This window comes from Monodelphis domestica, chromosome 1 (assembly GCF_027887165.1).
Source record: "Monodelphis domestica isolate mMonDom1 chromosome 1, mMonDom1.pri, whole genome shotgun sequence".
In the NCBI taxonomy this organism is placed as follows: Eukaryota; Metazoa; Chordata; class Mammalia; order Didelphimorphia; family Didelphidae; genus Monodelphis; species Monodelphis domestica.
The window spans coordinates 469,276,778-469,298,192 of record NC_077227.1 but is presented as its reverse complement, the minus strand read 5'-3'; the positions used below and the strand labels follow the sequence as shown (position 1 = coordinate 469,298,192).

Below are 21,415 nucleotides of genomic sequence, written 5' to 3'. Positions count from 1 at the left end.
GTATTGATTCTAAGATAGAAGGTAAGGGCTTAAAAAACAACAACTTTTATTACAAGGGATCGCTCTCTGGGAATGGCTGGGGTGAGAGACAATAGGAAATGGTGGAGATATAAAAACAGAAAATACAAAAAAATTATTAAAAAAAAAACTTGGCTGGGATCATTGATCTCAAACTACCTCTTAAACTATTGACTCTGATTCTGACTCCAACTCTGGTCCCCAAACCTATCTTGACTCTACTATCTAACAAATATTAATTTAAATTTTTATTTTCAATTATGTACCATTTCCCCCTCCCTCCCTCTCTCCTTGTTCATTATTTCATTCTTCTTGGGGCCCTGGTCTTAACTCTGGGCTTTTTTTTTTTTTAACCCTTACCTTCTGTCTTAGTATCAATTCTAAAACAGAAGGGCAAAGGATAGGCAAACGGGGTTAAGTGACTTGTCCAGGGTCACACGGCTAGGAACTATCTGAGCTCAAATTTGAACCCAGGTTGTCCCAACTCCAGGCATAGTGCTCTGTCCATTGTACTCCCCAGCTGCCCCTCTGGACTTTTTTTTCTGCACCATTTTCCAGCAACCATCTCCTCCTGCATAATCCTTCTATCCCTGCATCCCTCTCACATGGGAGGATCTCTCTGCCTCTGTAGACCCTTCCTCTGATTGGTTATTTTTTCCAGGAAATTCCATTTTAAGAAAGGGCCCAGGACAGCCATGTTCACATCTTCATTTGTCTCTGGGCCCCACCACGAGTCCTCTGGACATCTTTCTTTTTCTACTCAGTCATCTATCTCCCTCCTTCTCAGCTTCCTTTTATGCATGGTCGTCCCTCATTAGAATGGAAACTCCTTGAGGACAAGGAATAATCTTTCTTTTTCTTTCTCTTTGTTTCCCCAGGACTTAGTATAGAACTTAGTATGTAGTAATTGCTTAATAAATGCTTGTTGACTGGACTTACATCTCCACCTTATCCCAGAGGGGAAAAAAGAAAATTTAAACTCTAATGACAAATAAGTATAGTCAAGAAAAACTAATACCCATATTGGTCACATCCAAAAATGTGTCTCATTTTGCATAGTAGTCCATCTCTGCTCTGATGAGAAATGGGTAGCATTCTTCATCACCATCCTCAGGAATCAAGATTGAGCAATGCATTAATTTATCAGTTGTTAAGTCTTTCAAAATTGTCTTTAACAGGGGAAGCTAGGTAGCAAAATGGATAGAACTCCAGGCCTAGAGTCAGAAGGTTCTGGGTTCAAATGTGGCCTCAGATACTTTCTAGCTGGGTGACCCTGGGCAAGTCACTCAACCCCCATTGCCTAGCCCTTACCACTCTTCTGCCTTGGAACCAATACACAGTATTGATTCTAAGAGGGAAGGTAAGGATTTTTTTAATTGTTTTTATAGTGATACTGTTATTATATAAATTGTCATTTTGGTTCCACTTACTTCACTCTGCATCAGTTCATATAAGTAGATAGGCGAATAAAATCCTAGATTTGAAGTCAAGAAATCTCAAGTTTGAATTCATCCTCAGATACCTCCTAGTTGCCCGATTCTAGAGCAAGTTATTTAACCTCTGCCTGCTGCAATTTCCTCATCTACAAAATGGGGACAATAATAGTACCTATCTTCCAGCGTTGTGAAGATAAAATAAGATATTTGTAAATTGGTTTGTAACCCTTTAAGTATTATATAAATGCCAACTATGTCCATTTAAATTTTCCTGGACATCCCTGAAAATGCCCCATGTATTATTTTTTATACACAATCACAATCCCTTATATTCATAAACCTTAATTTCTTTAGCCGCTCCCCAGTTGATGGGCACCCCTCTACTTTTCTCCCTTAGTTTCCAGTTCTTCGCCACCACAAAAAGAGCTACTGTAAATATATTTGTATATAAAGGACCTTTTCCTCTTTCTTTGACCTCCTTGAATTAAAAGCCTATCATTCCCAGGTCAAAGGGTGACTTTGGGGGCATAATTCCAAATGATCTTATAGTAATTACAGTCATGTCTAAACTAGGGCAGTTACGTGGTACAATTTATAGAGTGCCTTATCTTCTCAAGTTCAAATGTAGCCTCAAACACTTATTGGCTATGTGACTTTGGGCAAGTCACTTATCTTGTTTGCCTGGGTTTCTTCATCTGCAAAATGAGCTGGAGAAGGAAATGGCCAACCACTCCAGTGTCTTTGCCAAGAAAATCCCAAATGGAGACATGAAAATTCATACATGACCGAAAAAAACAACTCAACTATTTTATCACTCAATCAATAGTTCATCAGTATGTATGGAGACAGCCTTTGACATTTTTCCTTTTTTTGTCAATTTGCCAATATGAAAGTTATGATTTGCTTTCATTTGTATTTCCCTTCTAGTGATTTAAAGCATTTTTTTTGCATTTGACTATCAACATCTTGGATTTCTTTCTTTGAGAACCGCCCAGCCTAATAAATGATAAATAACTACTGTATGCAGAGTACCATGTTAGGCCCAAGATTTCATGACGTTTAGATTAGACCCTATCCTTGCCCTCATGGAGAAGATAATCTATAAGAGGATGACATAAACATAGATAACTATTACAGATATTTTAAAGTAAGTGTATCTGGGCCAGAATTTTAAAGATCACTTTGAGATGCTCTGGAGAAGATCATTAGTACTGGAACACTACCATCCCAAGAAGGTTGCCCCTGCCCTGCCATGATCCTGAAGATACCTACCTTCTCTCTCTCTCTCTCTCTCTCTCTCTCTCTCTCTCTCTCTCTCTCAACCTCTACCTTCTGTTATAGTATCGATTCTAAGACAGAAAAGCATCCAGGGCTAGGCAAATTTAGGGTTAAATGTCTTACCCAGAGTCACATAGAGAGGAAGTGACTGAGCCACATTTGAACCCAGATCCTTCTACTCTAAGCTTGGCTCTCTATCCACTATTCTACCTAGCTGCCCTCACTTACCTTATCTTGAAGGTGTCTTTCTTAAACAGAGATGGAGGAAGAAGGGGCAACAAAGAAAGAGGAAGGGGAAGAGAGAAGGAACAGGAGGGGGTAAGTAGGAACCTGGTCCCCATGATATGATAGGAGATTTGGACCCCTCAACTGCCCTCTGCTCCAAAACTAGATCCAGAAGACCCAACACCAGGTTTCCTTTTTTAGTTTTGTTTTCCTGAAAAATCATGCATTCATTTGATTTATTATGGCTGCTTAAGGTTCTAGTTCAGTTTCAGGGAGTCATAAAAGTAGAAGACACATTCCTATCCTCTTAACCTTTTACAGTCTAGTGGAGAAGACCAAGCTCTCACAATCAGACAGCAAATAATAATCCCAGTCAAGTATGTGAACAAGGCCAAACTGAGGGATCTGACTCACTCATGGAAGAGTTCAAAGAAGGGTTAGATCTATGAGCTTTTGGACCAACAACAATTAAGGCTATTCCTATAGGGCACAAGAAAAATCTTGCTAAGGTTCTCAGAAACTTCTTGGAGTATTCCTCTATCATGAAGGAGTAAAACAGGATTATGTACTCTAAGAGATATTAGGGTCTCTCCTCTGTCATGAACTGTCAAATCTATCCCATGGCTCCTTTAGCTTAGGAACCTATCTCTCCCAGAAGCCACTAGGAATAGGCCAGTAAGAATAAGGTCAAATCATTTCTAAAGGTCAGGCATGTTCACCTAAACAACTTGACACTCTCTCTGTGTCTCTGTGCCTCTCTTTCTCAGTCTCAGTCTCAGTCTCAGTCTCAGTTTCTGTCTCTGTCTCTGTCTCTGTCTCTGTCTCTCTCTCTGTGATTCTGTCTCTGTGTCTCTGTCTGCCTCTCTCTGTCTCATTCTGTCTGTCTCTCTCTGCTTCTCTCTCTGTCTGTCTGCCTCTCTCCCTCTCCCTCTCTGTCTCTGTCTCTCCCTCTCTCTGTCTCTCTGTCTCTGTCTGTCTGTCTGTCTTCCCCTCCTCACTCTCCCCACCCCTTCCCCTTCCCTTCTGCTTTAGAATCAGTTCTTGGGATTAAGTGAATTGCAGGGTCACATAGCTAGGAAATGTCTGAGTCTAGATTTGAATCCAGGTCCCAACTCCAGGCCTGGTTCTCTATCCACTGTGTGTTACCTTGTTGTTCCTTTAATATTCTCTAAAATGCCTATCTGTGGAACCATCATCCAGAAATGTAACTCTTGGCATGAAATAAGGGAATAAAGGGGGGGAGCAGGAAAGATAGGAGGGGAGGTGGGGAAAGAAGGTGGGAGAGGGAGAGACAGAGAGAGACAGAGGGAGAGAGAGAGACAGAGAGAGATTAATAGATAGAGTGAGAGAAAGATTGAGAGAGAAAGAAAGAAAGAGAAATAGATAGGGGGGGGAGAGATAGGCAGAAACAGAGGGGGAAAGAGAGGGAGGGGGAGAGATAGACAGACAGACAGAGACCGAGGCAGAGAGACAGAGACATAGGGGGGAGAGAGAGGGTGGGGAGAGAAAAGCAGGGAAAAAGAGAGGGAGGGAGAGAGAATTCTGCTTAGTTCACTCTGTTTCATGATAGGGAGGATCCTTTATGGTTGGTTGTCCATGTCTACACCTTTCTCCCAGTCTCATTGATCTGTCCTTGGCATCAGAGATGTGCTGTGTGTTGGAGATGGTGATACAGCATGGCACAGAAATATATAGATGCACATATATATTTCCATCGCTAGCTCTTAGGCTTATTCATTTTGGTGACAAGGACACAGTCCTACTTGTGCTTTTGATCTAACAAGGGCTTCCTCGGCCCCCTTTTTGAAAACCTAACCCCACCAAAAACACAGCCCCAAACCCACCTTAAAGCACACTAACCCCCAAATAAAATCCCAGTACAGTAATGGTTCTGCTTTTAAGATGGAAAATATTTGCTCTGTGTCGCTTCACACCTGGGGTGTGAACACGTCCTCTGTCCTATTCCGCCCCCCCTTATCTTACCTGCTCCAAGGGCTGCAGTTCTCTAAGTGTTTCTACGCTGAACTGGAACCTGGAAATCTTCTTCCCTGCCCAATTAGGTTTCTGTAATGAGACCCTCTCTGCTTAACACAGCAGTCCCCATTACCATCCTCTGTGCATCCCAAACTCTTGAATTGTTCTGGGTTTGCTTTGGAAGGCAAAAATTACACACAACTCCCATTTCCCGCAGCAGAATTTACCACTCTTAGCATTTACTTGAAGTGCAGTCTGCGTTTCCCCTGGCTCAGCTCCCACCGCCAGGCAGGCCTGGTAACACACTTTGTTGATGCCACTCGAAATTAACAAGCATTAGGGAGTATTTCTGCCAGCTTCCTCCCCCAAACAGCTGCACTGCCTCATTTCCTTGGGCTCGGGTTCGAGAGCTCAGGAGCTCTCACCAGGGACTTCGTTTTTCTGTTTGTTTCTATTCAAGAAGTCAGTGATGAGGCTTTGGGGGGTCATTTCCTCTTCCCTTTATTGCCACAAAGGGTGCCACTGGGGTCTGCTTGGCTGCTGTGCCAGCATCTCTCCAACATGCGTTTCTAAGTAGAACCACATAGGCCCAGGGCACAGTGGCTGCTTTATTATCGCTGAGGGACAAGAACTAGGGAGAATCAGTCCGAAGGCCCAGAGAGAAGTTAGTAGGACAGGAGAGGATCATAGAGGCATAGAACTGGAATAGAGATGATCTACTCCAACCCCCATATTTTGTAGGAGAAACGAGCATTCAGAGAGGGCAAGATATTGGCCCATAGTCATACAGTCTAGCATTCAAACTCCTGCCAAAATTAACATGTCACCAGAGGGTCATCCTTTCTGGAAGTTGCAGAGGCCAACTTGAATCATTATATTTGTTTCTGGGAGAGGAAGGGAAGATCTTTCTCACAAAGCAGTGGAAGAGGACTTCAGACATTCATTAAGGACCTACTATGTGCCAGGGACTTTATTTGGTACTGGAGATACAAAGACAAAAAGGATAAAGTCCCTATACTCAAGAGCTGAATTTCTCTTGGATCAGAGTATCATCCTGAATCAGGAAAATAAGATTTAAAGATCAGATATGGAAATTCAGGGCAGAGGAAATGAGCGAGTATCAAGTTCAAGATATCAATATTAAAAACCAGGGGCAGTTGATCCTGCCATAACACTGCTGGGTTTGTACCCCAAAGACATAATAAGGAAAAAGACTTGTACAAAAATATTCATAGCTGCGCTCTTTGTGGTGGCAAAAAATTGGAAACTGAGGGGATGTCCTTCAATTGGGGAATGGCTGAACAAATTGTGGTATATGTTGGTGATGGAATACTATTGTGCTAAAAGGAATAATAAAGTGGAGGAATTCCATGGGGACTGGAACGACCTCCAGGAAGTGATGCAGAGCGAGAGGAGCAGAACCAGGAGAACACAGAGACTGATACACTGTGGCACAATTGAATGTAATGGACTTCTCTACTAGCAGCAATGCAATGATCCAGGACAATTCTGAGGGACTTATGAGAAAGAACGATCCAGGATCTGGCCTCTGCACACTTTCTCACTCTGGATTCTCAGCCAAAAAGCCCCCTCTTCCTCTTGGGACTCCAAGTCTCTATAGTGCTCATATTGACATCCCTTCCCAAAGACCCTCTTCTTAGAGGACTCTGACTCACTCTAAGCAAGAGGCAGGTCTTATGAATGCCAGGGAGTCACAAGATCTTTAGTATGGCAGCAGAGAGCACATGCCCACCAATTATTTTTCCTTTATCTCACTTCCTTAAGTAGTTTGTTTTCAGATTAGCCTTGTCTGTTCTTAATTTAATCAGAGTGGGGTAAATTGCAACAATTCAATCAGAGGGCTAGTTAAGTTATAATTTCAAACTTCATATCAAAATTCTCCTTTTTTTAAATCCAAAGTTAATTCTGAGGTACCAAAAAGGGTACATCTTAATGTTAATTTTCATAATCCCAAAATTCTAAATTCTTTCAAGCCTTATTGGATTTAAGAATTACATTTCCAAATATTATCAATAACTTGGATCAATATGTCATTACATTTTTAGATATTTTAACAAGCACCAATTATATGCCAGACATTGTGCTAAGCGTTTAATGAATATAATTTCATTTGATCCTCACAACCCTGAAAGGTAGGTCCTATTCATATACCTATTTTATACATGAGTAAACTAAGGCAGAGGTTAATTCACCCTCTCAAGATCACACAACGAGTAAACATCTAAGAACAGATTTGAACTCAGGTTTTCCTGACACTAAACCTAAAGCTCTCTCCATGATGTTACCTAGTTGCTCTTACAGAGAAAGAATGATATCTGTGGGAGCAGAAACACAGAAGAAAAACAACTGCCTGATCACATGGGTGGATGGGGATATGATTGGGCATGTAGACTCTAAATGATCACCCTAGTGCAGACATCAATAATATGGAAATAGGTCTTCATCAATGATACATGTAAACCCAGTGGAATTGAGCATCGGCTATGGGGGTGGTGGCGGAGGGGAGGAGAGGGAAAGAACATGAATCATGTAACCATAGAAAAATATTCTAAATTAATTAATGAAATAAAAATTTTCAATTCAACAACAACAATAACAAAAACAGAGGCCACTAGGTGATTCAGTGGATTGAAAGCCAGGCCCTTGGGTTCAAATCTGCCTAGTTGTGTGATCCTGAGCAAGTCACATAACACCATTGCCTGCTGCTCTCCCGCCTTGGAACCAATATGCAGAATTTATTCAAAGATGAAGAGAAAGGGTTAAAAAAAAGATATGTATAAGGTAAATTGGAGTTAACCAGCTGAAGAAAGCCATCAGCATTAATTGGGATTGGTAGAGGCTTCTTTTTTTAATATTATGTTTTATTGAATATTAATTTTAATAAGGTAAGAAATCTTTCCAACTTACATGTTGGTACAATTTTCAATAATCGTTTTCTGGCATTTGGTAATCTGTGTTCTCTCCTTCCTTTCCACCTCTCCCCCTTCCCCAAGAAGGCAGGGAATATGATAGGTTGTACATGTGTTGCTATATAGTACATATTTCTGTGTTCATCCTGTTGTGAAAGAAGACACATATCACTTACACTAGAGAAAATTCATGGAGAAAACAAGGTGGAAAATGGCCTGCTTTAATCTGCATGCAGACTTCATCAGATCCTTTGAGAGCAGCAGAAAGCCTTTTTCATCATGAATCTCCACGAATCCTTGTGTGCTAAAGACTTCTTGCCTAAGGTGGGACTTTAGCTGAGACTCAAAGGAAGCCAGGAAAGTTATTATTGTTGTTGTTCATCCTTCTTTTTCCAAGAAGTCCAATGACATCACAGCTGATCCCTTAACTTGCACCTGAATTGAATTTAAGTGAGGCAGAGTTACACAGAGTTATCAGTTCTGCTCTTTCTTCCAGGGTCATTGAAATCCAGTGGCAAGGCAAAAGTCAGCATGACTGGCCAGCAATGGCCGGGGATTCAATGGACGACCTTGGTAGCTTTGATGACTGTCCAAGCTCTAAGCACTCCACAGCTCGTGATTCAGCCAGGCAAGCTAGAAAGCAAAGCTGCAAAGAGAGAATGTTCCAGTTCACTGGAGTTGGGAAATGGAATGTTGTATTGGAGAAGAAGCAAGAAGGCCATTGTCACCATGTGGAAGGATATAAGGTAAGGATTAAAGAACCGAGGAACTTTGAATTGCCCCCTTTCTCCTACCCCTTAGCTTTGGATGCCCTACTTCAATCAGACCCCACTGCATCCACCCACACACCCACCAAGCTTCTCGTGGCTCCTCCTGTCCAAAATGAGGTATTCTTTAGAAATCCTCCACTACTTATAGCAATTTCTTATTATTGCCTATTTCATTGTTTGTCTTATTTCCCTAGCTAAATTGGATGCAGGAGGGGAAGAAAGTGAATGTGCCTTCTTTTTATAACCCTTCAGAACCTAGCAAAAGGTTAGATCATTAGCTGTCACTGAGGCAGCTGGCTACAGGTGAGAAATGGATTCCAGGGGGAACATGCTCTACGGTAAAAACCAGAAATCTGAGTTTTAATCCTGGTTTTAGTGGCTGTGTGACCTTGATAAGTTCCTTTCATTCCCTGAAATGTCACTTTCTTATCTGTAAATGAGAGAATTAAGCTAGCTGATCTTTAGGGTGCTTTCCAGCTCAAGTGTCTATAATTTTCAATGAAACTTTTAGAAATGTAACTTCATTTGTTCCTCCCATAAATCTTGTGAGAGAAATACTTACCCTCATTTTACAGAAGAAGAAACTGGGAAAGGAGTTAATTTGTCCACCCAGAGTCATTCAGGTAGTAAATATCAGAGGTAAAACTGGAACCCAGGTCCCAGCACTTAAGCTGGTAGGTAGTATAGTAGATAGAGTGTGGACTTGGAGTCAAGAAGTTCTGAGTTAGGGGTAGGTAGGTGGCATAGTGGATAAAGCACCAGGCTTGAAGTTGGGGGATTTGGCTTCAAATATGACCCTAAACACTTCCTAGCTTTGTGACCCCTGGCAAATAACAACCCTGTTTGCCTAGGTCTTGTCTTTTTGTCTTAGAATTGTTACTAAGACAGAAAGTAAGAAGAGGAAAAGGAGGAGGAAGAGAGGAGGAGGGGAGGAGGAGGAGGAGGAGAAGAAGAAGGAGAAGGAGGAGAAGGAATAGGAGAAGGAGGAGGAGGAGAAGGAGAAGGAGAAGGAGAAGAAGAAGAAGAAGAAGAAGAAGAAGAAGAAGAAGAAGAAGAAGAAGAAGAAGAAGAAGAAGAAGAAGAAGAAGAAGAAGAAAGAAGGAGAAGAAGAAGAGGAAAATGATGACTGAACTTGAATCTTGCCTCAGACATTTACTAACAACCATATAGCCTTGGGTAAATCATTTAATCGCCTTGTGCCTCAGTTTCCTCATTAGTAAAAATAAGGATAATAATAGCACCTACCTCATAGAGCTATAATGTGAGTATCAAATGAGAAAATATACATAAAGTGCTTTGCAAATCTTCAAAGTACTTTCCAAATGCTAGCTATTAATATACCACTTTCACCTTACTATCTCAACTACCTCAATACATTAAAAATAGACTCATTTCAGTTGCTTTTTTTTTAAGCTTTCAACTCTAGGATTTTTTTTTTTATCCCCTCTAAGATTTAAACCGCTGTAATAATGGTCATCTTAGTATTTGAGAAACTGAAAAGAAATAATTCCATTTTTCCTTCCCTGTCCCCTCTTCCCTTGCTTCAAATGACTAATTTGGCAGTAAAGTCAGGAAATATCAATGATCAGTAGAGTGATTTGACCTATGTCTCATCTTTGAAGCTATGTCTTACCAGTCATAATTATCAGTCAGAAGCCAACCACAAGGTTAACTCTGATATTAACTCTGTTCTCAAACCAATTCTCAGTGAAGTATATAGGAGATATAAAAGAAAGTTTGGCCCTTGCTCTCAGGAAGCTTACGGTCTTGTCAGAAAAAATGAGATTAATCAAATGTGGCCTCAGACACTTCCTAGTTGTGTGATCCTGAACAAGTCACTTAATAGCAACTGCCTACCTCTTACTGCTCTTCTACCTTGGAACCATTGCACAGTATTGATTCTAAAGCAAAAGATCAATGTTTAAAAAATGAGACTAATACAAAAATTTGAAACAGTTAATATTGCAGAAGAGTAGAGAACAAGCTTCTAGCATGGTTAACACAGATAGTGATACTCTATGAATTCAGGATAGGATGGAGTTAGTCTGAGAAGGCTTCTTAAGGAGAGGGGAGTTGAAATGAGCCTTGAAGGACAGTTAGAATTTGAATAGGAATATACAGAGGGAAGTTAGAGTATCCCAGATGGAGGGAAAGCAGGCGAGTGTAATGATGGAAAGAGTCAGCAATGAGGGTGGCACATTTGCAATTACAGTAAGGAAACTGGACTACTTAAAGAGTTTAGATTCTTTCTTGTAGATACTTGAGTCACATCTTGTGCCATTTTCTCACTGTTCTGAGGTCTTGAGTGTGGTTTCCTTTCCTCTATTTGGGTCATCATGTACATGAGTTCCATGGCTCTCTTGACCTTGCTCTACATCTGCATTTTTAAGATCAATCATAGACTTATAGTTGGAAGGGAACTTGAGGCTATTTAGTTGAATCCCTTCATTTTCAAATTTCTCTGAATTCTTCATAATCATAATTTCTTGTGATATAATAATATGCCGTTGTACTAATATATCATGATGTTCTAAGAAGGAGGTAGCTTGTAGATCAAACATGTAGTTAACAAAAGAAGCAGACAGGAAGAACAGATGGAAGCGGCATCGTGTGGGCAGAATAAACACACCATCGCCAAGCAGCCTGACTCTTATCTTGCCACTGGACTCCAATGACTCTGGAAGAGAGAATGGGGCAGATCACTTGGTGCCACTGTCTCACTTAAATTCAGTTCATGCATACATTAAGATAATATAGTACAGGTCTTCGCATTAGGAGTAGAGAGGGACAATTCTGGTGATCCCAGGAACAGCAGAGAGCAATAGTAATAGCCTAGGAAAGAGGTAGATTGCAGGTTAAGCAAGTAGGTGAAAAAAGAAGTAGACAGAAAGGAATGGATGGAAGCAATATTTTTGGGAAAGAATAAATGGGACTACATTGCATAATGCAAATCAGAAAGCTCAGATTAATAGGGGGAGAGGAGAAGGGAACAAACTCATGAATACCTTGTTTTATGATTTAGAACAGTTAGATATCCAAATATCTGCCTAAAGAGGTTGGTGAACTAGTGAATTTAACTATTCTATGCCAACAGAAACCAAGATCTTTCAGATTCCTCCATGCTATTTTCTTAAGTCTGGTCACTTTTTCAATTTCAGGAAGGCCACAGGGCCTATTTAAACCACAGCAGCTGAGTCCAAATATGCATCTGTCTCAAGAGCTTGCCTACAGAGCAAGGGATGCTTGAAAGCCAATTAACCTTGGGGTAAAACTGAAAACAGAACAACATATTCATATATTATGGCTTTCAATGATGGTGTAATAGAGATGAATAGATTTTGTTCTTTCTTGACTCTTGAACCTTTTCTTTAATTGTGAGTAGGATGAAGTAATTTCAAGATAGAATAAGCCAAAGGGAATAACAAATAACAGTGAGGAGGCCAAATGTAGATTGAACCTAGGCTCAGCTGGCACCATGCTCCAAAAGTCTCTAACTTTAAGAGGGCCCATAGCCAAGAAGGGAGATTATAGAGAAGTACAATGAGATGCAGAGGCAGGAGACCCTGGGTCTCAGATTTTCCACTACCTAGCTAGGTGACTTTTAGTGACTCCCTTGACCTTTCTAGGCCTCAGTTTCCTTATCTGTAATATAATGGAGTTAGATTAGATCAAATCTTTAGGCTCATTCTAGATCTTTGACTTTCTGTGTCATGAGATCCTCCTAGCTCTTAAAGTCTATTTTTGATGTTATTTTGAGGTTCTTTTTTATTTTTAACATCACTATTACATCTCATTGACACTCCCCTTGAAATAAAATTGTCCTTTGGAACAAATAAGTATAGGCAAGCAGAACTATTTAACACATTGGGCATGCCTGAAAATATTTTTCAGTAGTAACTTCGTGGTTCATTGGACAGAGAAGCAGGCCTGGAGTCAGGAAGACCTGAGGATACTTCCTAGCAGTGTGACCCTGGGCAAGTCACTTAGCCCCAGTTGACTATCCCTTGCCACTCTTCTGCTTTAGAACAATACTTAGTATCAATTCTAAGATGGAATATAAGGGTTTTTAAAGGGGGAAAAAAAGAAAAAATATGTTTTATTCTCCCCCTCTATCATGCTTTACCATCAGTTTTCTGAAGTCATAACTGATCATTATCACTCACAGTTCTGAAGTCTTCCAATATGGTTTTCCTTTCCATTATTTTGGTTATTGTATACATCATTTTTATGGCTCAACTGACCTTGCTCTGCATCCATTTTTAGGACTGATCATAGATTTAAAATTGAAAGAGAACTTAAAAAGCCATTTAGTCCAATCCCTTCATATTGAAGTTCATAAAAGTTTTCCCACATTTCTCTGAATGCTTCATAATCATCATTTCTTTCAATATAATAATATTCCATTGCATTTACATATTGTAACTCATTCAATCATTCCCCAATTGATGGGCACCCATCTTCCTTCCAGTTCTTTGTTGCCACAAATTATTCTGTCATAAATATTTTTGGATAAGTGAGAACTTTCCCTCTGTCTTTGGACCCCTCAGAATACATGATTAGTAATGTAGTCTCTGGGTCAAAATGGTACAGCTATTTAGTCACTTTCTTTTCAAATTCCAAATTGCTCTCCAGAAAGGTGAGCCAATTCATGGCTCTACCAACAGTGTGTTACTATACCTAGCTTTCCACAGCCTCTCCAACACTGGTTATTTTCATTTTCTGTCATCTTAGCAGTCTGATGGATATGAGATGAAACCTCAGAATTGTTTGAACTTGCATTTGTCTTATCACCCATTGGAAACGTTTTTCCTATGTAGAAGTTGATAGATTTTGCTTTTCTTTTGAAAATTGCTTACTCACATCCTTTGACCACTTATTCTTTGAGGAATGATTCTTCTTATATATTTATATCAATTCCAGCAGAGTTTCTCAAATATTTACTGCAAAGATTTTTCCCAGTTGTACTTTTCCAATTATAGATGCAATGATTTTATTCTTATAAAAGCTTTTCCTTTCATGTGATCAAAATTGTCCCTTTCATATTTTATGATCTTCTTAATCTCTATTTAGTTAAGGATTATATCCCTAGATGTTATTATGCAAAGTACTTTATATTTTCCTCACTTTTTTTAGACCCTTTCCTTCCATTTTAGAATCAATACTGGGTATTGGTTCTAAGGCAGAAGAGTGGTAAAGGTTAGGCAGTAGGGGTTAAGTGACTTACCCAGGGTGACCTAGCTAGAAAATGTCTGAGGCCACCTCAATTTCTTTATTGTGTGACTTTTTACATTTAAGTCATCTGGCATTTTATGGTCTAAGGCCCCTTCTAGCTCTGACATTCTAAGTCCTGAGGCTGCCCTCATCTCTTACATTTGGACATCTGACACAATAGTCATGATTCTAGGATTCCTACCAGTTCTATCATTCTACAGCTATTTGTGAATTTGAACTTGTTTGTGCCCTTCTTGTTGGAAATGAACTTGAGTCACCAATCACTTTTTAAGCCCTAGCTATGTCTTAGTAAATAGAGATGCTGGGGATGACATTAATATTGCTTGATGCATATAGTAACCATATAGTCAAGTCAGGGCATCAAGACTCTGCAATTCCACAGCCAGTGTACCTGATAATTTTACATCCCTCTGGTGGAATGCGCAGATGAGAACAACTTGTTCCTACAGCCATTAAAAGTCAACTGGCGCTGAGGAGAGCTCAGAGCTTGGTTAGATATCAAAGTCACCAAAGTCATCCTCTACATTCTAAGCCGTCTCTCGTTGTCGTCGTCATCCTGACTTTTGTCTTGCCACTGGACTTGGATGGCTCTGGAAGAGAGAGAGAGGCTTAGTGCGGCTCTGCCTCACTTTATCCAATTCATGCACAAATCAAGACATCAGCCATGATGCTATCAGTCCTCTTCAAAAACAAAGCACAAGCACCACCACACAACACAACTTGGAGCCTTAATCCACTGGAGAATTAAATGGCAAACTCACTCCAACACATTTAGCAAGTTGGACACAACTGAACAGCAACAAACAATATCTCCAGTGCCTAGCGCATATGTGTTTGACACATAGTAGATGATTAATAAATGTTTATTGAATTGAAGCTACAATATGTAAAGTGCTTTGCAAACCTTAAAGCACTATATAAATGCTATTTTTATTGTTAGTTATATCACTTTCAGTCATTTTTCAGTATGTCCAACTATTTGTGATCCCAAATGGGTTTTTTTTGTCTTAAAATTTTTATTTAATTTAATTAATTAATTTAGAAGATGTTTCCATGGTTGCATGATTCATGTTCTTTCCCTCCCCTCTTCCCACTCCCTCCCATAGCCAATGAGCAGTTCCACTGGGTTTTACATGTATCATTGATCAAGACCTATTTCCATATTATTAACATTTGCACTAGGGTGATCCTTTAGAGTCAACATCCCCAATCATATCCCCATAGATCCATGTGTGATCAAGCAGTTGTTCTTCTTCTGTGTTTCTACTCCCCATTTGAGAGTTTCTTGGCAAAGATATATATGGATATATACATATATATAATAGTTTATCATTTCTTTCTCTAGCTCATTTTATAGATGAGGAAACTGAGGCAATCAGAGTTAAATGACTTGCTCAGGGTCACAGAGCTAGTGTTTGAGTACAGATCTGAACTCAGGAAGATGTCTTTCTGACTCTAAACTCAGCAGTCAATACCCTACATCACCTAGCTGCCTTCCATATTCTCATAATCTCTTTAGTTCATCTAGTTGCCTCGTGTCTTCCCTTCTTACAATTACATGATCACTTGATAATGAGAAGTGTTACTAGGCAGTTGCTATCAGTTCATTCCACAAGCTGGAACAAATTGTTCAATTTTCAGTTTGAGTTTATGCCTTGGAAATCAGCAAATCACACAAATCAGGACTTGATTTATCATATTGCTTATTGTCCAGACTTAAGAAAGTGATGGAGAAAATATTATCAGTGAAGATTAAACTTAAAAATGTGTCTTGCTCTCATTTCCCCCGCTAGGGAGCCAGTTGCTTCCTATTAAACCAGCATGTGCCATCATGCTACCCACCTTTTCTGCCAGAGATGATGACCTCAAGATGAAGACTGAGACGTGTATTTGGGTAGGTCTAATATGGTGATTTGTTTCGTTTAACTATACATATTTGTTATAAGGACTTGTTTGTCTTTCATGTATATGCTTCTTAAGTGAAAAAAAAATTTTTTTTCTTTAAATGATGGGGAATAGCTAGGTGGCAGCATGGACAGAGAGCCAGGCCTGGAGACAGAGGTTCTGGGTTCAAATGTGATCTTAGACATTTCATAGCAGTGTGACCCTAGGCAAGTCACTTAACCCCAATTGCCTAGTCCTTACTATTCTGCCTTGGAACCGATAATTAGGATGGAATCCAAGACAGAAGACAAAGATTTTTTTTAATGATGGCCCTGATAGCTTTCTAAATATGTGCCTATCCCACCCCCAAAACATGGCAGGAAGATTTGGGTGGGCAACATTTATTTCAAACAAGTCTTCTCTGAGTATCTATTCTATATTCCATGAGCTGTGGACCCCACCATCAAAATACTTTTAATCTAAATGTGGAGAAAGGATCTATCTGATAATGCAGTTGTGCACATATCTCATTTCCCCAACCAGATTGTCAGATCCTTGTGAGCAAGGGCTACCTTAGTTTTCTTTGTGTCCTCCCATGATACTGTAAAAATTAAAATTAATATCAAATAATTTAAAATACTATATTTTAAGAGATTTATTAATAATCACTAGAAGTAACAAAACAAAAGGTAACAAAATAAAACCTTATGCTCATGGCTAATCTATCTGTTTAAAAACCCCACCCCACCACAGTCACAACAGGAAGCAAAGAGAGTGAGACCAGGAACCCTACCCAATATATCCCCCTGTCTATGTCAGCATGTAATGACAGGAAGTCAGTGGGCTCCTGGGAAATGTAATTCAAAGGCACAAGATTTCCAATTATACATACTCCCCTGAGATCTCTTAGAAGATTGGTCTCTCTAATAGATGTTGTAAAACTAACCAACATTTAAATTACAATAATTTTGGGATAAAAGGGGAAAGAGAACAAAACCAATGATTGCTAGGCACATTGACAAAAAGCCGGTTAGGGGGCAGTCCCTGTTGGCATAAGAGTATATATACAAAACAAATGCATTCAACCCCACACAGTTCAAATCATCACATCCCAAAGTTCATTCTGGATCTTTTGGTGCACTATGTGGTCTGTGGAGGCATCTTGTATGGTGCCTTCCCCAAACAGTTCACTTTCTGGATTCAGAGAGGTAGCATGTTTCTTATCCTAAAATTACTCTCAAAAGAATTTAAACTTTGCACTTTAGAATAATATAATACCTAGCAAAGAGCTCTGCGCTCAGAAGGCACTCAGCCTTTGTTGGCTTGAGGTATAGGCAGACTGGCTAGCTGTCTTACCTGGTTAGTGAAGACTAGAGTCTCCGCTTTGGCAGCACCCACTTTCTTTCCTTCTTTTAAAAATAATGTTCTAATATTTTGTTTTTAATTCAATTACATGGAAAAACAACTTTTTAACCTTTTTTTTTTAAGTTGGAGCCAAATTCTTACCCTCCCTGCCTCTCTCTCCTGCCCCCAAGCTGATATAGATTTTACTTGGGCAGCACCCATTTTCTGCCTGAATGCTCCCTTATAAGGAAGCATGGTACAAGAGGCACCTAGCAGAGGGGTCCAGCTGGCTATTTCCTAGGACTTGTAGGAGCTGCCAGTAATATATCAATAAATAAAGAATAATTCTTTTTTTTTTCCCTTCCCAGATCTGAGCACTAAAGAAGGTGGGTCTATGTGGAGGAGACCATTGTCAGCACAATTTTGTGTTTGGAAACAGGGCAATTGTCTCAGGATCTGGTCTTTCAGTAAACATCCTAAGGATCAAAGGTTGTTTAAATAGAAAATAACTATGAGGTGAGGATCTTTCCTTCTACTGCTTTTATACTGAGAACAGTTTAGGATTTACATTTGGCAAAATATTTCAGAATCTTTGTTTTTTCTCCTTTTCTTCTTCCCTTCCTCCCTCCATACCTCTATCCCTTCCTTCCTTCCTCTCACCTTCTTCTTTCTTTCCTTCCTCCCTCCCTCCCTCCCTCCCTCCCTTCCTTTCTCTTCTCTTTTTCTTCTTTCCCTTTTTCTCTCTTCCCACTCTCCCTTCTTCTTTTCTTCATTTTCTTCCTTCCTTCTTTCTTTCCTTTTCCCCTCTATTTTTCCTATGTGCCTTCTTACCTTTTTTAAACAAAATATTTATTAAATGACTACTGCACATCCTACTGAGGAAAATATGAAGTTTAGGTAAGACTGGATCCTTATCCTTGCTGAATTCATAATCTGGTAATAGGAACAAATATAAACAAAGGCAATTAGAATGCACTTTCTTCTTTGATTCTTCAGCATATCAGTGAGAGAAACAGAGCAATGATGTTTTTCCCTGCCTTTCCAAATGAGAAAATTACAAAACAGAGATTTCAAACAATTTTGCCTGGTATTAAGTTAGGTGTGTGTCAAGTATATGTATATATATATATATATATATATATATATATATATATATATATATATATATATAATAGCAAAACTGGGAGTAGGCCGTAGTTCTCCCTTCTTTTCTAGGGCCCTTTGAACCATTCCACACCATCTTCTTAGGTCTCAGTTTCCTCCCCTTTAAAATGAGGTCAGGCTAGATAATCTCTGAGTTCCTTATCAACTCTAATATCAGCAGAACCTTAAACTACCATGGCTTATTATACAGGCAAATGTGGCATGTGGCTGTTCCCTCTTGGAGACCATCTGAGGATGGCCATTCTTGCTGATTCCTCTAGCTGGCAGGGCCCTTCCCCACATTTCCAAAGTTCTACTTCTCCTTTATAGCTCCAGCCAATTCTTTCTATAATGGGAGAAAGTGTCTCAAACAGACAACAGAATTGGTGAATTGGATTAACTTTATTTATGGGCCAGAATATGGGCCAGTTAATACTGTCCATCAACTCTAGACCCACCTAGGTAAATTCCTAGACTTTTGAACTCAGCAATGGGTGGAATCTGGCTAGTAGTGTGTGAAGAGCTTAGTAGAGAGGGCACCCCACTAACGAAATCCTGGTCCTTGAAATAGTAAAGTCAATGAATCAGTTAATGTGGCTTACAAGGTAGTGCAGGCTTTGAGTAAAAGGGTTTAAAGCCATCCAATATTCCTGTGTCTGTAACACTGAGCAGGAGTTAAGGATGGAGGCTTTAGTGTGGATTTGGGGAGCCAATTTCTTCTCACTGATTAAACCCTAAGCACGAACTCAAATCTTCAAAAAATTATAATAGTTCCCCTTGCCTCTCTCTCACCTCCACTGAGGAAATGAGGGAAAGGAAAGTCTTTAAAAAAAAAACCTTTTCTTCAACTAGATTTGATTTGATAAATACTTGTATTTACTTAGGCCAGAGTACCTGGTTGGAACAGCCTACAGCTGATGAATCTCCTTCCTGCAAGCTTCTGGCAAGGCTTCTTTTTTTTTCCTTCTCTGGGAAAATGGTGGGGCTAGACACCAACTTCACCTTTCCTCCCACTGCAAGAGGGACCCCAGAATCCCTGGCTTTCCTTGGACCTTTGCACTTATCCCCCCCATTTCCCAGTCCTTCCAGCCCCCCCCCCCAGAGTGGCCCCAGCTGCTCACACTACCTGGATGATCTAAAAGTCACCAACGACTCTCCTTCCAGTAAGTCAGGGGCCCATCACCCTTGTCCATTGGCCCTTGCATTGCAACCTAATGCTTCCTAGGCCTTACTATCTTCCTTGCTGATCTCCTTCGAGACCCTGACCTACCAACCTACTCAAAGGCCTCTTCTTCCTTCCTTAGCCCTGTGACCCTGGGCAAGCCATTTAGTCCTGTTGGCCGCCGTTTCCTTTTCTGTAAAATGAACTGGAGAAGAAAATGGCAGACTTTTCCCTGAAGAAGTTTTCTTTCTTCTGGGGATTCAAATATGCACAAATAAATAAAAACAAGATCATTTAAGGGGGATACAACGAGGGTGGTGAGGAAAGGGTCCTGAAGGAAGCTCGTGCTTGAGCTGAGCCTCGAAGGAAGTTAGAGCTTTAAAGAGGCAGCAGTAAACAGGGAGTGCATCCCAGGTGTGAGATGGAAGCCTTTGGATGTTTTTGCAAAGGCCTGGAGAGAGGAGATAGAAGGTCTAGTTTGGACAATAGTGAAGTGACCAGGAGCAGCGAGGTAGCACAGGGTATAGAAAGTCAAACTTGGAGACAAGAGGTTCTGGGTTCAAATATGATCTCAGATGCTTTCTAACTGTGTGACCCTGGGCAAGTCACTTAATCCTAGTTGTCTAGCCCTTACAGCTCTTTTGCCTTAGAACTGGTTCTTCATATCAATTCTAAGATAGAAGGTAACAGTTTGGTTGAGATTTTTTTTTTAATAGTTAAAAGGACAGTTTGCTGTGTGTGAAGGGAGAGAGTGATGAAATATTCTGAAAAGATAGAAGGGAGCCAATTTATGGAGGTCTTTATGTAGTAAGCTTCTATTTTCCTAGTTTATTACCCCAAAGGAGACGACTTACAAATGTAAAAGACTTTCTCTGAGGAATAGTCTCCAATTATATGTTCTCTAGTTTAGGGTTGATAATGATCCCCTCCTGCCATTTTTCTCCCCTTCTGCTCAAGTCTATCTTCTCTCTCCCTTCCCATATTGATTGTTAAAAAATCATTAAAATCTCAGATCTGGCATTAATGGGTGGCAGGCAGAATTTTAAAATGTTTATTAAAATCTTGCACTAGAACCTGAAAATGAAGGACTCTTTTTCGCTTTCCTGTGCTTCCTCCAATCATTGGAAGTTGGAAGCCCAAAAGAAGGTCACACTGTTCCAGCTCTAAGCCTGTATCTGTTAAGTTTGGGTATTAACCATATGGTTTTTTTTTTCCTCCTCTTTTAAATATAGGCTTCTTGTAGGTGTGAGGCCTCCTCCTTATAGAGAATCAGGAACAGGCAGAACATTTGGCGGGTCGTTTTCTAGCTTTCCAAATTCATCATGTTCTGATTTTACAGGCTGAGAATCACACACGCACACACGCCTCCCAAAGCCATTGCTTGCTAATAATGTCTTTCCTAGAACTCTGGGGCTTCTAATATAATTCATTTCAATTCTATAAACATTTATAAAGTGCTTATTATGTGTCAGGCACTGTGATAAGCAATAGAAATACAAAAATGATGCAAAAGAGTCCCTGCCCTTGAGGAACTTAAAATTTAATGGGGGAGATAGCATGCAAACTGAGCATGCAAAATAAGCTAGCTACAGGAAACACAAGGTAGCCTCTTTAGGGGTATGTGCTTAAAACTGCAAATGTTGTCTAGTTAGAGTCAGAACTGAGAGGCATCAGCAGATTCCTTCCCACTAGCCTCTATGCCTCCCCTCTAGGTGCCTTCCCCAGTTCCTGGCTACAAGTCTTTTCTTCCCTTACCTGAGCAATGATGGGATCATAAAGTCTCAAGTATTATGAAGGGCTTCAACTCATCTAATCCAAACCCTTTTACTATTTTTCCAGCATAAATGTGCCATCCCTCAGCTATGTGATGGATTTCAGTCAACCACTCAATCAACCAAGGTTTACAAAGTGCCTACCATGTGCCAGGCAGACACTATTGTAGATTGTGTCATACTAAGATGAAAATCAAAGAGTGCCTGTCCTCAAGGATCTTACATTCTAATTTTTGCCTTTAGGGAT

The 21,415-nt window shown here is 40.1% G+C and overlaps 1 long non-coding RNA gene across 2 annotated transcripts in view; it reads left to right on the top strand.

Moving 5' to 3' along the window:
* Positions 1-8,360: 8,360 nt before the first annotated feature.
* Positions 8,361-21,415, top strand: part of LOC103102122 (uncharacterized) — a 16,920-nt gene continuing 3,865 nt past the window's right edge. The window contains exons 1-3 of one of the 2 annotated variants that reach the window (XR_008915359.1): positions 8,361-8,607; positions 15,657-15,757; positions 17,460-17,477. This is a non-coding gene — a long non-coding RNA (uncharacterized LOC103102122). Of the gene's footprint in view, positions 8,608-15,656; positions 15,758-17,459; positions 17,608-21,415 lie in introns of both variants that reach the window. The other variant, XR_458383.2, reaches the window with a different exon arrangement.